Raw genomic sequence first — 16,840 nt, 5'->3', positions numbered from 1 at the left:
AAGGTATTGTGTGTAGATTGATGAGAACATTTTTTTATTTAATCCATTTTAGAATAAGGCTGTAATGTAATGTGGAAAAGGTCAAGGGGTCTGACTACTTTCCGAATGCTCTGTATATCTGTTTATTTATTACTGTTTGTTGGGGAAAAAACTTCTGGACTCTTGGCCATTTGTCCAGTGAAAAGTGCCAGCCTAATCCTTCCTACTGACATGCTGCTTTATAGCACTGTTAGCCTAACCTCTCCTACTGACATGCTGCTTTATAGCACTGTTAGCCTAACCCTCTCCTACTAACATGCTGCTTTATAGCACTGTTAGCCTAACCCTCTCCTACTAACATGCTGCTTTATAGCACTGTTAGCCTAACCCTCTCCTACTAACATGCTGCTTTATAGCACTGTTAGCCTAACCCTCTCCTACTGACACACTGCTTTATAGCACTGTTAGCCTAACCCTCTCCTACTGACATGCTGCTTTATAGCACTGTTAGCCTAACCCTCTCCTACTGACACACTGCTTTATAGCACTGTTAGCCTAACCCTCTCCTACTGACATGCTGCTTTATAGCACTGTTTTTTGTTGTTACCGGATTCACAGTACCACTTAATTTCACCTTCCAATGAGATCAAAAATGAGTGCATTTCAAGTATTAGATGGTATTTTAAAGCAGTCCCGTGAGACAATGGGCTGCATCTGAAAATGAATGGATGCATATTTTGCCTACATAGTACACTGCTTTTGTTCCAGGGCCCGCCTTTTGGCCAGGGCCCGCCTTTTGGCCAGGGCCCGCCTTTTGGCCAGGACCCGCGTAGGCATTTCAGTGGCAGACTTGTTGAAAGGGATAAGATTTCTCAAGGTTTGATGAATACCACAAAGTTAAACCTTATCTTACATTTTAATTGTCTACTCATTCAACAATGCAATATGTTCTGAAATCACCTAATACATCACTTAATACACTCTGACACACACAATCACACGTATCACACACTATCACACAATCAAAAATGAACTTCACCAAAAAATGTTTTCTGTGAGATGTTGTATCCTGTTTTAGAAGAGTGTGTTTCAAAAGTGAATCCAAACCGAAAAATACAATATTGGACATATTAGGCAACTTAATGACATGCGCATTACATTGCCTTGCCATATCCAAACACTAAATGGGTAGCAACCATCCGGGAGCTACCAGGTGCTGAATTTAAGACATTATCTTTATCATACATTATCATTATACCAAATCAATTGTACTGGTTCATATCTGAACAGCGTTATCCCACAGTGAAATCTTAAATCTCAAAGCCTATGCTACTTGTACCGTTCAATATGTGGAAATGGGAGGAAGATTAGATGATTTGCTAGTGCTGGTAGTCTATCTGGGGAAGAAACAATATGTCACTCCTAGGAAGGGAAGCAACAACAAACTTGACTGCCTTATTTCTTATTGATAAGTCCAAGGCCTTACACCATCTTTACAGACAGACTGTATATAATAGTATAGTAGTACATAGAATCTGCACATTCTAGAAGCGATTCTAGAACCAAACAGATTCTGGATCTAGAACCAGAGCTTCACTGTTCATATCAAGGCAGCTGTTTAAACTCTGATCATGTTTTCAATACTATTTCTTATGGTTCCTTTGTTTATTTGCAGGGTCACTTAATGCATCCATACTGTATAAAACAACCCACATTGAGTGTGCCCTTACTCAGTATCAGTTGTAGATGGACAGTAGTGTCGGAACAGGCAGACACACCTTTTAGTGGCCATGGTGTGTTTCTCACAGGCTTGAAAAAAATATTGTCAACGTCCCAAATATCACCTTATTCCCTTTATAGTGCACTACTTTTGATCAGGGCCCTGGTCCAAAAGTAGTGCACTACATAGGGAATAGGGTGCCATTTAGCTATGGGCCATGGTCTAAAGTAGTGCACTACATAGGGAATAGGGTGCCATTTGGGACGCATGGTTATATAAATGGTATGGCGATGGCTAAATATGTCATTGAAGGCAACAGAGGCTGCGAAGATAGTTGCATAGATTTGGTTTCTGGAGTTTGATGATGTCAACTTAAGATCTAGATACAAAACGAATCGTGATTGTCTTTCCCGGAGATCCGGCCTTATTTCCATACCAAAGAAAAGCAGTTGTTTAAAAATAACCGAATTTTACGTTAGAAGTTGTAATATCGTAGGAGGTTGTTATACATGGGATTTGTAATCATCCATGCACTCCTAGAGACTTATGTTATCAGTGAAAAGAAACAGATATAACTTGTTGTACGTCCTTAATGGCACTCTATATAGTGCACTTGATTTTGACCAGGACACATAGGACCTTGGTCTAAAGTAGTGCACTATTTAGAGAATAGGGTGCCATTTGGAACACACTGTATAAGTTTTGTTTCATTTTGGAGGAGAGAAAAGAAAAGAGGAGAAGCTTCGAAAATCCATGTACAGCATGTTGCTAAGGAAACACTGGGCCAGACAGCATGTAAACGTATATGAAATGGTGGAGGTCCTTGTTGTAACGTATATGAAATGGCGAAGGTCCTTGTTGTTGCTTAGGAAACACTGGGCCAGAGAGCATGTAAACGTATATGAAATGGTGGAGGTCCTTGTTGTAACGTATATGAAATGGCAAAGGTCCTTGTTGTTGCTTAGGAAACACTGGGCCAGACAGCATGTAAACGTATATGAAATGGCGGAGGTCCTTGTTGTTGCTTAGGAAACACTGGGCCAGACAGCATGTAAACGTATATGAAATGGCGGAGGTCCTTGTTGTTGCTAAGGAAACACTGGGCCAGACAGCATGTAACGTATATGAAATGGCGGAGGTCCTTGTTGTTTGCTTAGGCAAAACTGGGCCAGACAGCATGTTGTTGAAACCATCACTGCTAGCCAGCCAGCTATGTGATTATAATAGGATGATTTGCTTGAATTTTGGCTATTGTTATTGTGGTAAAAGTCATAGTCAAAATTAAAGCTCCATTAACTTGTAAATAGGGTAGATACATAGAAATGTAAGGCATCAAGAAGAAAAAAAAGACTACTATATTATGGCCATCATTCTAGCTAAGTAAGTCTATGTGCCATATAAAGGAGAAGAAAAAAAGCTAAATGTATATTAGTCAAGATAATAGAGACTGTGTGTTGTGTGTTGCATTTCCGGCTCCTCAATGTATTTGTAAAAAGTAATGCTGTCTGTTTGGTCTCTGGTTTGCTGATGTGTTTTGACTTTCCTTTCAAAGGTAATTATTATAATAATAATGATAATAATAGGTCTCTGATGTGTGCTCTGAGCGAGAACAATAGCATGGTTTATTGATAAGAAGAAAAAAAAAAACAAGAGTTATATGATATATATATATATATATATATATAGCTGGTTGCAAACATTTCTGCAACATCATCGATTCTATAGACATTGTGTTCATGTTTTCAACAAACAAACTTTGTAGGTTCACTTTTTATTGCACTAAATTTCTATGCTATGAAACATGGCTTTGTCACAAACCTTATAACGGACACATGTCACGAGGGAATGACGAAATGAAGGCCCGCAACAACAACAACAACAACAAACACAACAAAAAAAAAAATATTTTTTATGATCTAAGAAAGAATTGTCATGTAGAAAATGACTACTGTAATTGTCATGTAGCAAAAAAAACAAAAAAAAAGTGCATTAATAATGATCTCAGTGAGATTTACTCATTCTCATCCACGAGAATATAATCTAAGCGTTAAGGAAAAATTAAATGTTTAAAATGAATTTTTTTTTTTTAAATGTTTAAAAACCTACATGTTTCATTATGTTAAAAAATGACTGTAGTACGTAGGCGTGCACGTGTTCATGATTTCTATCCTACTACTTTGAATTGTTAGGTGCCTCCAAAATGGCACCCTATTCCCTATATAGTACACTACTTTTTACCTGGTCAGAACTGTAGTAGTGCACTATATAGGGAATAGGGTGCCTTTTCGAACGCACACTTATTAAGGTAACCACTGTCTGCTGTGGTAAGGGCTGGCTCTGTGTACCTGACTGGTAGTGCTACTGTAATACCTGACTGGCAGTGTTACTGTAGTACCTGACTGGCAGTGTTACTGTAGTACCTGACTGACAGTGTTACTGTAATACCTGACTGGCAGTGTTACTGTAGTACCTGACTGACAGTGTTACTGTAGTACCTGACTGGCAGTGTTACTGTAGTACCTGACTGACAGTGTTACTGTAGTACCTGACTGGCAGTGTTACTGTAGTACCTGACTGACAGTGTTACTGTAGTACCTGACTGGCAGTGTTACTGTAGTACCTGACTGGCAGTGTTACTGTAGTACCTGACTGGCAGTTTTACTGTAGTACCTGACTGGCAGTGTTACTGTAGTACCTGACTGGCAGTGTTACTGTAATACCTGACTGGCAGTGTTACTGTAATACCTGACTGGCAGTGTTACTGTAGTACCTGACTGACAGTGTTACTGTAATACCTGACTGACAGTGTTACTGTAATACCTGACTGACAGTGTTACTGTAGTACCTGACTGGCAGTGTTACTGTAGTACCTGACTGGCAGTGTTACTGTAATACCTGACTGGCAGTGTTACTGTAGTACCTGACTGGCAGTGTTACTGTAGTACCTGACTGGCAGTGTTACTGTAGTACCTGACTGGCAGTGTTACTGTAGTACCTGACTAACAGTGTTACTGTAATACCTGACTGACAGTGTTACTGTAGTACCTGACTGGCAGTGTTACTGTAGTACCTGACTGGCAGTGTTACTGTAGTACCTGACTGGCAGTGTTACTGTAGTATCTGACTGGCAGTGTTACTGTAGTTAACTTAATTACAGTAAGTTACATTATTTTACATTGTGGGCTGTTTACTTAATATAAGTTAATATTGTTCTGTTTGTATGGAGCTGTTTCGTTAATGATGGATTTATGTTTTTATTTTTACATACTTTTTTTAATGTAGCATTTGTAAAGAAATATGTTGTTAAAAAAAAAAATCAAGATTTTTGGCATTATTACTATAAGGCACTGATATTTGAATTAAATCTTTGAATGAGGGAAAATGCACCTCCATCTTTAGATGTACACGAGTTCCAACTATAGAATTAGAATGAGTTCTAATGATTCTATGGTTCCATCAAGCAGTGACTCTACTCTGTACGTTGTGAGTTCTGACTGACCCTGAGCCAGTACCAACTCAGTTTGACTATCCTGTTCATTCCTACCAGTAGAAGAAGCTCCCTCCCTCTGTTGTTGTCTGGTGTAATGTGTCATATGTACAGTAGCTTGTTAATATGGCAAAACAAAACATTCATGTTTCTTTTTTTTTTCAATGGAAAGTACTCACTGGTGAGATTTTTAAAGTGGTTTTAAAAGCCAATAAACTTCTTTTTTTTTAAAGAATCTTGATCTTTATCACGTTTGCTTCCTTTTGAAATGGTAAAGTTGACGTACACAGATCCACAGTATTCTATTTCAAACGCATACATATAATACTGATTGAAAGACTGTCCTACAGAGACAACACTATTTGATGATAGCATACTGAGCATGTCCTCTGTGTCCCCTTTGATAATGACCAGAAACTGGCAGAGCGACAAAGATTTGAACATTCCTCCCTCCTACTGTATAGATCTTTTATCCGATTTGTTCTTTTTCATTGACAATATGGCAGAGCTGGGGGGGTCAACCTCAAGCCCCCGACCCCAAAAAGGTTAGAGGTCACCTCAACCCATCGAATGACTCCTGGAGTCACTGGAGGAGAGGGGGCCTCCCCTACTCCACCCACACTGCCTCTTGACCAATCAGAACGAAGTCTGTTTGGTCACGTCTCTCCGTTCCCAGGCCCTCGAACATATTCATAACATGTTAATGACCTTTACTTCTATTGGTCATGACCTCTCCCAGCCTGAACCCTGACCTCTTGACCCTGGCCGTGAGGGTGAGGAGCCCGGCCTGTGCTGTGCTACCCTCCTCCACACAGTGAGTGTTGTTCGGGCTGTATGTGTTCTAATCAACGACAGCGTGAAGAAATGAAGAACGTACACCAATGTGTGAGTTCTACAAGAGTGTCTTTTGGACTGTATGGTGGCAGGCACTGCATCGGAATTATGATAAGAGAAAGGTTATTTTAAAAACAGTGCTGTTTTTGAGTTCCACAGAGTGCCATTTGGAATGCACGAGTCACCACCTGTTAGTACAGGATAGTGGAGAATTCACTATTTTGAATATATGAACAAATTTGTTTTACCAGTAAAATAGCGCTTTATCTATTTATACACAGCATTAATACATTGAGTGGTGGGTAGATGTGTATTGGGTTGAGGAGCCGATTTAAACTTTAACAGATGGCCTGTATCTGATTCGAGTTGCTAGTTACTAGACACTTAATGACACAGAGGATTTGTAAATGAATGAATAGGACAGTGTTATATCCTGAACATTGGTCTTGACTGGAGTGGGGCAGGAATGATAAATTAATCAATGGTCAGCTCGATAATCAATATATATTTAACGTTGCATTTAATGCTAAGGTTATATAAATTCCATTTATATGTGTAGGTTCCTGACATTTATACTGCTCACTGTCTCAAACACCCAAAATTAATCATTGGTCAACATTTTAAATAACTGTGTCATTGGATATTATTAATATTATAATTGTTTACCTTTATTTAACTAGGCAAGTGATATAGTTTCTTGCTAATGTATGGTAACATAAAGAAAAAAAATTAATCAATGGAAATCTTCACCTATAGCCTAATGTGACACAATGCATGTGTCATGAGTCAGTGTGCAGCATGTAGGACGGAGTCAGGGTGCAGCAGGTAGGACGGAGTCAGTGTGCAGCAGGTAGGACGGAGTCAGTGTGCAGCAGGTAGGACGGAGTCAGTGTGCAGCAGGTAGGACGGAGTCAGTGTGCAGCAGGTAGGACGGAGTCAAGGTGCAGCAGGTAGGACGGAGTCAGTGTGCAGCAGGTAGATTGGAGTCAGGCGCAGCAGGTAGGACGGAGTCAGTGTGCAGCAGGTAGGACGGAGTCAGGGTGCAGCAGGTAGGACGGAGTCAGGGTGCAGCAGGTAGGATGGAGTCAGGGTGCAGCAGGTAGGACGGAGTCAGGGTGCAGCAGGTAGGACGGAGTCAGGGTGCAGCAGGTAGGATGGAGTCAGGCGCAGCAGGTAGGACGGAGTCAGTGTGCAGCAGGTAGGACGGAGTCAGGCGCAGCAGGTAGGAACGGAGTCAGTGTGCAGCATGTAGGACGGAGTCAGGCGCAGCAGGTAGGACGGAGTCAGGCACAGCAGGTAGGACGAAGTCAGTGTGCAGCATGTAGGACGGATTCAGGTCCAGCAGGTAGGACGGAGTCAGTGTGCAGCATGTAGGACGGATTCAGGTCCAGCAGGTAGGACGGAGTCAGGCGCAGCAGGTAGGACGGAGTCAGGCCCAGCAGGTAGGACGGAGTCAGGTCCAGCAGGTAGGACTTAGTCAGGCGCAGCAGGTAGGACGGAGTCAGGCGCAGCAGGTAGGACGGAGTCAGGTCCAGCAGGTAGGACGGAGTTAGGCGCAGCAGGTAGGACGGAGTCAGGTCCAGCAGGTAGGGCGGAGTCAGGCGCAGCAGGTAGGACGGAGTCAGGCGCAGCAGGTAGGACGGAGTCAGGCGCAGCAGGTAGGACGGAGTCAGGTCCAGCAGGTAGTATGGAGTCAGGCGCAGCAGGTAGGACGGAGTCAGGTCCAGCAGGTAGGACGGAGTCAGGCACAGCAGGTAGGACGGAGTCAAGTCCAGCAGGTAGAACGAAGTCAGGCGCAGCAGGTAGGACGGAGTCAGGCGCAGCAGGTAGGACGGAGTCAGGTCCAGCAGGTAGGACGGAGTCAGGTCAGCAGGTAGGACGGAGTCAGGTCAGCAGGTAGGACGGAGTCAGGCGCAGCAGGTAGGACGGAGTCAGGCGCAGCAGGTAGGACAGATTCAGGTCCAGCAGGTAGGACGAAGTCAGGCGCAGCAGTTAGGGCGGAGTCAGGCCCAGCAGGTAGGACGGAGTCAGGTCCAGCAGGTAGGACTTAGTCAGGCGCAGCAGGTAGGACGGAGTCAGGTCCAGCAGGTAGGACGGAGTTAGGCGCAGCAGGTAGGACGGAGTCAGGTCCAGCAGGTAGGACGGAGTCAGGCGCAGCAGGTAGGACGGAGTCAAGTCCAGCAGGTAGAACGAAGTCAGGCGCAGCAGGTAGGACGGAGTCAGGCGCAGCAGGTAGGACGGAGTCAGGTCCAGCAGGTAGGACGGAGTCAGGTCAGCAGGTAGGACGGAGTCAGGTCAGCAGGTAGGACGGAGTCAGGCGCAGCAGGTAGGACGGAGTCAGGCGCAGCAGGTAGGACGGAGTCAGGCGCAGCAGGTAGGACGGAGTCAGTGTGCAGCATGTAGGACGGAGTCAGGTCCAGCAGGTAGGATGGAGTCAGGCGCAGCAGGTAGGACGGAGTCAGGCGCAGCAGGTAGGACGGAGTCAGGTCCAGCAGGTAGGACGGAGTCAGTGTTCAGCATGTAGGACGAAGTCAGGTCCAGCAGGTAGGCCACGCCTCTCCAGGTACAGGTCTATTGGATCAATATCTGAATTCAGTAGGAAGCCAGCAGACTGGCTACCATCAATATATCTTAATAATTACCAAGTTCTGTCTTCAAACAGAGCAGCTGTCTCATATAGGGAAGGACCTGATCACGAGTTTAATATCCAATGACCTTTGGTAATAATAACCAATACAAAATCTAACCCAATATATTTCCTGCAATTTCTGTGTACAATGTGGTGCGAAGTCAACAAATATAATGGTGTTATGGTTCCAGTCCTGAGAGAAGACCAGGCCTACTCCAAATATGAAGGAATACTCAAATAAAGAGTAGGGCTCAGAGACTGTCTGACATATTATCTATGGAACCTGCACACTTTGTTGATAGTTGTTTCTCAAATGTGTTATGTGTTTTGTCAGAGAAAGAGAGAGAGAGATGCTTCTTGTTCTCTATAGTTGTAGAGTAGTAGACCATTTAGTAGTACATTTGCTCTGCTCCAAGACCAACAGAGCGCCGCCCATCGATGAAACCTTGGCTCGGGTAGCGCATGCGCGGTCAGAGGGAGAGGGTCGACGAATCCCCGCTCAGGAGTCACAACCCGTGTAGCACCACCGGTGTCATTCGTAATTTGGGAAGCTTGAAGCACGATGGGGAACTGCTATCCTCATTTATAGAATGACAGAACAAATTGGATAAATGGCGATTTTCAAAAGGAAACTGTACCAGCTATGTTTTCTGTTTTTTGTTTTGTTTATTCCACTATCAGGTAAATCATTTTCTTTTGTTGCTGTATATTATTTTGTGTTAGTCAGTAGTAGTTTCCCAGCAACTGAACGTGTTTGAGGTCCGTGTGTGTAACACAGACTGTATACCAGACCATAAACCGTACCAGACTGGATGACAACAGAATGTGACCACAATGGGTCAATATTATACCGGGCAAAGACACGCACGAGAATAAGCACAATCACTATTCTCTGTTTATGATCTAGTCACTTTACCCCTAAATTACCTACACGTACAAATTACCTCGACTAACCTGTACCCCCCACATTGACTCGGTCCGGTACCCCCTGTATATAGCCTCATTATTGTTATTTTATTGTGTTATTTTCTTAATGAACTCTATTTCCTGAACTGCATTGTTAGTTAGGGGCTTGTAAGTAAGCATTTCACGGTAAGGTCTTTCACCTGTTGTATTCGTCGCATATGACAAATACAATTTAATTTGATAGTTTTAAACATAAAGGGATAGCAACGCAAATATGATGTGTACAATTATATGATTAACCAGAGACTTTGAGGAAATTAGTGACCGATTTGAGTGACTGCGATTTTTTTTTGCTCCTGTCCAGTCCTTTAATTTCCGCGCGGACGCCGACCACACATCGTGTATACGTATACAAATTAACCGACGTTTTCAAATTCACACTGACAATTTACTGACTTACATTTTAATTTAGTATCTCTTGTAGGTTACATTAACACTGTAGTAACCTGAGCAATGACTAGACTATGCACTGGTACCCGATTTCACTGGTCAAACTCACTCTTCATATGTCAAGTAGACTACCCATTTGTCTTACGTCTGACAGTGGTATGCTATTAATTGAAGGAATGCAAACAATCACACAGTTTTCATAGGTGACAAATACATTCCGTATATAGACTATGGGAAGAGAAACATTCTGTAAGTATGATACATAGAATAGTTTATAGAAAGTTGCTGTAAAACACAAAGTGGACTGCTGTAATGCCAATACTAATCAAGGGTGCAATGAATGCATAGCCAGTTAATAAAAACAAGAGTTATACACAAAGTCTGTTACTGACCAGTGGTTCTCCTTTGGCATGACAGGTCTGGCATATCAATGCACTCCTCTCCATCCTTCCCTTCCACCCCTTTCCCCTCCATGCCTCTCTCCTCTTCCCTCCTTCCATATCACGAATTCACCCCACCCCCCTCTCTCTTTCCAGGTGTTTTTTGTTTCAGTGAACTCTCCATCATCGAGCCCAGTGATATCCAAGGATCCAGTGGTCCTGGACTGTGTGGCCCACGGACAGCCTCCCATCGTCATCAGATGGCTGAGGAATGGAGTCAGGCTAGCTGAGAGCGAGCGACTTCAGTTCCTGTCCAACGGCTCACTGTACATACTGGAGGCCAGGAGAGATGGAGAAGGGTCGGACGGAGGGTTTTATCAGTGCCTCTCCCAGAACAAATATGGAGCCATCCTAAGCCAAAGATCCCGCCTGACTATCGCAAGTAAGTATGGTGCTCGAGGTAACAAAGTGGAAAGGTTATAATGGAATCTATTTAAAAAAAAAAATACATTTAACCTTTATTTAACTGGGCAAGTCAGTTAAGAAAAAAATCTTATTTACAATGATGGCCTACCCCGGCCAAACACTAACGACGCTGGGCCAATTGTGCGCAGCCCTATGGGACTCCCAATCATGGCCGGATGTGATACAGCCTGGATTCAAACCAGGGACTGTAGTGATGCAGTGCCTTAGACCGCTGCGCCACTCGGGAGCCAAACAACAACAACCACTGTAATGACTCACACAGTCCTCTAAAGCTTTCCTCTGTGAAGTTTCCATGTCAATAGAAGCTGTCCAGTGTTTCAGGGAGTGGACAGGCTTATCCTTATTAGTAGTAAAAGCTTCTTGTGGAGATATTAGACTGGTTTTAAAACTTTTAAGGGTCAATTAAGTAGTGACGGACAGTCTATCTGAAAGCTAATCAAATGAGGAAATCCGTGTAAATTTCAGGTAAAGTAAGATGACAAACACACAAACACAGGATCAGTCAGTTCTATGGTTGAACATGCATTGTCAGTGTAGACCACTGCTCTGTGATTGTTCTGTGTTGTGGTCTGTTACACAGAGGAATCTCTCTAAAGGCCTTTCACTTTTAACCCTTTGTCTGGCCTGCTCCTGACTGCCCCTGAAGAAAAGACTGTTTCATTTGTCCACATATCAGTGGACTGGACAGCTGGTCAGATCCATGGTCTATTCAGCATCACCAGGCGCTTTCTAACACAAACACGAGGCACTGGCCAGGTCTAACACAAACACTGGCCTGCAACATCCTCTATGACATCACACTACATCCTCTGACATCACACTACATCCTCTATGACATCACACTACATCCTCTATGACATCACATTACATCCTCTATGACATCACACTACATTGTATCATATTTTCAAAAATGAACAAAAAACATGAAGTAAGATGGCAGGGAGCCTAGCAGTAAATTAAGAGCGTTGGACCAGTAACCGAAAGGACAAGGTGAAAAGTCGGTCGATTCGCCCTTGAGCAAGGCATCTAACACTAATTGCTCCTGTATGTCGCTCTGGAAAAGAGTGTTTGCTAAATGCCTAAAATGTAAAATAAAACATTAGTATATGCAAGTCCCAGTTTTTGGGGGACAATAGCTGACCAGACCGGTAACAGTCTTCGATCCCGCCGGGTCTCCCCCAATTTGAGCTGAAATTGAATGGACAGGGGGCTGGGGTGAACCCTGACCTCCTTTAAAGGGAATCTTTGTGCATTCTGACCTGTCCATTGATCTGCTGTTTACGACAGGGCCGGGATGACCGTATTAGTAGAGCAGTTTTCTGGCTTTGGCCACACACCCAACCACTGGCAGAAGCACCCAACAGAGAGAATGGCCCCTCTTATGGTGGTGATTGGCTAGTTGGACGTTAGATCATCTTAACAAGGCCAAGGGTAGTTTGCACTGGGTGGTCAGGACCTAGGACTACATGCCATAGTGTTGCCATGGTTTTGTTTCAAGATGTTTCTTCTGTTAACAATATTTTTTGGAATAATATATTTAGCTGATGGCCTCCCGAGTGGAGCAGCAGTCTAAGGCCCTGACCTCACTAAACAGTGGAGCAGCAGTCTAAGGTCCTGACCTCACTAAACAGTGGAGCAGCAGTCTAAGGCCCTGACCTCACTAAACAGTGGAGCAGCAGTCTAAGGCCCTGACCTGGCAGGCTCACTAAACAGTGGAGCAGCAGTCTAAGGCACTGACCTGGCAGGCTCACTAAACAGTGGAGCAGCAGTCTAAGGCATTGACCTGGCAGGCTCACTAAACAGTGGAGCAGCATTCTAAGGCATTGACCTGGCAGGCTCACTAAACAGTAGAGCAGCAGTCTAAGGCACTGACCTGGCAGGCTCACTAAACAGTGAGTAAAGCAGTAGATGTTCTGGTCCTGTTTGGCACCACATACTTATGTCAGTCAGGGTTCTCAACTCAAAACAAAAAAAAACAAGTACAGAAGCAGTCTCAATGCTGAGCATAACCTCAATGTTGTCAAAAACAGAGCCCAGAATAGACATGCTTGTTGAAAACCTCAACCAGCCACACACCTCTCATTAGGACTGTGTGTGTGTGTGTGTGTTCTGGTCTCCCAATCACGGCAGGATGTGATACAGCCTGGATCCATCAGTTTATTCCAGTTCAGAATTAAAATTATTGATTGAATTTTAACAGCAACAGTTCCAACCTAGACAGATATGTCAGAGTTTTTAAAGGGGGAAAATAAACATGACTAGCGTTTTGTTTGGCTATTTCATTTAATTGTTATTTGTTTTTGTCTATATTGCATTTGTTTTAGGCACAAGGGCAATGAAATTTACCCGATATTTACATACAGTTGCATATGTTCCTAAGCTTGGGTCCCAGGAAAACACAGAATGTCTAATTTGGGTCCCAGGCTGAAAAAGGTTAAAGAACCCCTGCTTTAGAGCTAACCCTTTTTAAGCTCCTGATAGAAACATTTTTCAACACCTTCGTGTATCTACTGGCCTAGGAACAATGGGTTAACGGCCTTGTTCAGGGGCAAAACGATAGATTTTTATTTTGTCAGCTCGTGGGATTCAATCTAGCAACCTTTACGGCTACTGGCCCAATGCTCTAACCACTAGGCTAACTGCTGCCCCACATAGAAGAACTCTTGCAAAGAAGAACTCAGTGGTTCTGTGACTTTACAGAGTTAATATTAAACTGAGAAACCACTGCTTCCTTTGCAGATATCTCACCCTTCGTGGTGCAGCCCGTGCCTTTGGAGGTGACCGAAGGTTCCGTGGCCAGGTTCACCTGCCAGGTGACCTCTAACCCTCCTGCCACCATCACCTGGGAGCTAGACCAAAGCACACTACCATTGGAGACAGACAGGTAGCACAATACACACTAGACATTTTTTTTTTTCTTAAGAAGTGTTTCGTGACTCTGGGCCCTGGTCCTGGCCATCATTGTCCATTTGTCTCTCTAGAATCACAGTCCTGCCCAACGGAGCTCTCCAGATTCAAAACGTCCAACTAGAGGATGCTGGGAAGTACCGTTGTGTGGCCACCAACATCGGCAACCGCGTCAAGAGTAGAAAGGCAACGCTCTCCGTCATCAACCAAGGTGTGTGTGCTTTCAATTCAGATTATGGGTAGACTTGTTTAAAAGCACATCTTTCAAATCAAATGTATTTAAATAGCCCTTCGTACATCAGCTGATATCTCAAAGTGCTGTACAGAAACCCAGCCTACAACCCCAAACAGCAAGCAATGCAGGTGTAGAAGCACGGTGGCTAGGAAAAACTCCCTAGAAAGGCCAAAACCTAGGAAGAAACCTAGAGAGGAACCAGGCTATGTGGGGTGGCCAGTCCTCTTCTGGCTGTGCCGGGTGGAGATTATAACAGAACATGGCCAAGATGTTCAAATGTTCATAAATGACCAGCATGGTCAAATAATAATAATCACAGGCAGAACAGTTGAAACTGGAGCAGCAGCACGGCCAGGTAGACTGGGGACAGCAAGGAGTCATCATGTCAGGTAGTCCTGAGGCATGGTCCTAGGGCTCAGGTCCTCTGAGAGAGAGAAAGAAAGAGGGAATTAGAGAGAGCATACTTAAATTCACACAGGACACCGGATAGGACAGGAGAAGTACTCCAGATATAACAAACTGACCCTATCCCCCGACACATAAACTACTGCAGCATAAATACTGGAGGCTGAGACAGGAGGGGTCAGGAGACACTGTGGCCCCATCCGAGGACACCCCGGACAGGGCCAAACAGGAAGGATATAACCCCACCCACTTTGCCAAAGCACAGCCCCCACACCACTAGAGGGATATCTTCAACCACCAACTTACCATCCTGAGACAAGGCCGAGTATAGTCCACAAAGATCTCCACCACGGCACAACCCAAGGGGGGCCAACCCAGACAGGAAGATCACATCAGTGACTCAACCCACTCAAGTGACGCACCCCTCCTAGGGACGGTATGAAAGAGCCCTAGTAAGCCAGTGACTCAGCCCCTGTAATAGGGTTAGAGGCAGAGAATCCCAGTAGAAAGAGGGGAACCGGCCAGGCAGAGACAGCAAGGGCGGTTCGTTGCTCCAGAGCCTTTCCGTTCACCTTCACACTCCTGGGCCAGACTACACTCAATCATATGACCCACTGAAGAGATGAGTCTTCAGTAAAGACTTAAAGGTTGAGACCGAGTCTGCGTCTCTCACATGGCAGACCATTCCATAAAAATGGAGCTCTGTAGGTGAAAGCCCTGCCTCCAGCTGTTTGCTTAGAAATTCTAGGGACAATTAGGAGGCCTGCGTCTTGTGACCGTAGCGTACGTGTAGGTATGTGCGGCAGGACCAAATCAGAGAGATAGGTAGGAGCAAGCCCATGTAATGCTTTGTAGGTTAGCAGTAAAACCTTGAAATCAGCCCTTGCCTTGACAGGAAGCCAGTGTAGCGAGGCTAGCACTGGAGTAATATGATCACATTTTTTGGTTCTAGTCAGGATTCTAGCAGCCATATTTTGCACTAACTGAAGTTTATTTAGTGCTTTATCCAGGTAGCCGGAAAGTAGAGCATTGCAGTAGTCTAACCTAGAAGTGACAAAAGCATGGATTAATTTTTCTGCATCATTTTTGGACAGAAAGTTTCTGATTTTTGCAATGTTACGTACCTCACATGCACATACAGTAAACCTTCTTTTAAATTGTACTGGTTTTTACTGTGAAAATAATTGCACAACTACAACTTTTTTTTTTTTTTTTTTAAGGTTCTGCCCCTAAACCGCGTCAGAGGCCCCGGATCATAGCGGGCCCCCAAAACATGACTGCTTCCCTCCACTACACCGTGGTCCTGGAGTGTGTTGCTACGGGCAACCCCAGACCCATCATCTCCTGGAGCCGGGCCGACAGTAAACCCATCGACGTGTTCAATGCCAGAGTGCTGGGCAGGTGAGAGGATGCATGATGCACCACTGTACCCATAATGCTCTGTGCAACATCGGCCACCATTGAGGTTTTTAAATCACGTTTAAAGACGTTTTTACTTCCTTTGTGTTGTATGTCATTTTATTATTGTTATAAAAATATATTTTAAAAATGTATTTCCTGAAGGAAAATGTGTGCACTTGCTTCAGTGGTCTCAAAGGACTGTTTGTACTGTAAAGTGTGTTGGGTTTTAATGCATTTAAAAAAATATATATATATATATTTATTTATTTATTTGTGTTTGACAGTGGAAACCTGGTGATCAGTGATGTGAAGCCTCAGCACAGTGGAGTCTACCTCTGTAGAGCCACCACCCCAAGAACATGCAACTACACCATCGCTACTGCCAACCTCACCGTGCTAGGTAAACTACTATATCCTTATATACTGATCCAACAATATGTTTTCAGCTGAAATGGGAGAATATTGCTCTGGGTTTCGGTCTAGTGGTTACAGCCACTGAGTGGTTTTTCAATATGCATACTACCGAGTGTGCTCCACACTCTCATGCTCCAAGTGTATTCTCCGAGGATGTTCTCTTGAGTACGTTCTTGTGAGGACGAGAGTTTGGAGAACACATGAAACATTCCATTTGAGCAGCACTCCCCTACTGTATTACCTCACGCTGCTCCTCCCCTACTGTATTACCTCACACTGCACCTCCCCTACTGTATTACCTCACGCTGAGCAGCACTCCCCTACTGTATTACCTCACGCTGCACCTCCCCTACTGTATTACCTCACGCTGCACCTCCCTACTGTATTACCTCACGCTGCACCTCCCCTACTGTATTACCTCACGCTGCACCTCCCCTACTGTATTACCTCACGCTGCACCTCCCCTACTGTATTACCTCACGCTGCACCTCCCCTACTGTATTACCTCACACTGCACCTCCCCTACTGTATTACCTCACGCTGCACCTCCCCTACTGTATTACCTCACGCTGCACCTCCCCTACTGTATTACCTCACGCACTGCACC

At 44.3% G+C, this 16,840-nt stretch overlaps 1 long non-coding RNA gene and 1 pseudogene across 1 annotated transcript; both read left to right on the top strand.

Moving 5' to 3' along the window:
• Position 1: 1 nt before the first annotated feature.
• Positions 2–5,421, top strand: LOC112265210. Its single transcript, XR_002955739.2, has 2 exons — positions 2–2,646; positions 2,711–5,421. It is a non-coding gene; the product is annotated as an uncharacterized LOC112265210 (long non-coding RNA).
• A 490-nt stretch (positions 5,422–5,911) lies between these two features.
• The window catches only part of LOC121838813, a 46,503-nt pseudogene continuing 35,574 nt past the window's right edge, over positions 5,912–16,840 (top strand).

Source organism: Oncorhynchus tshawytscha, linkage group LG01, assembly GCF_018296145.1.
Source record: "Oncorhynchus tshawytscha isolate Ot180627B linkage group LG01, Otsh_v2.0, whole genome shotgun sequence".
In the NCBI taxonomy this organism is placed as follows: domain Eukaryota; kingdom Metazoa; phylum Chordata; class Actinopteri; order Salmoniformes; family Salmonidae; genus Oncorhynchus; species Oncorhynchus tshawytscha.
This window is presented reverse-complemented; position numbering and strand designations above follow the sequence as displayed.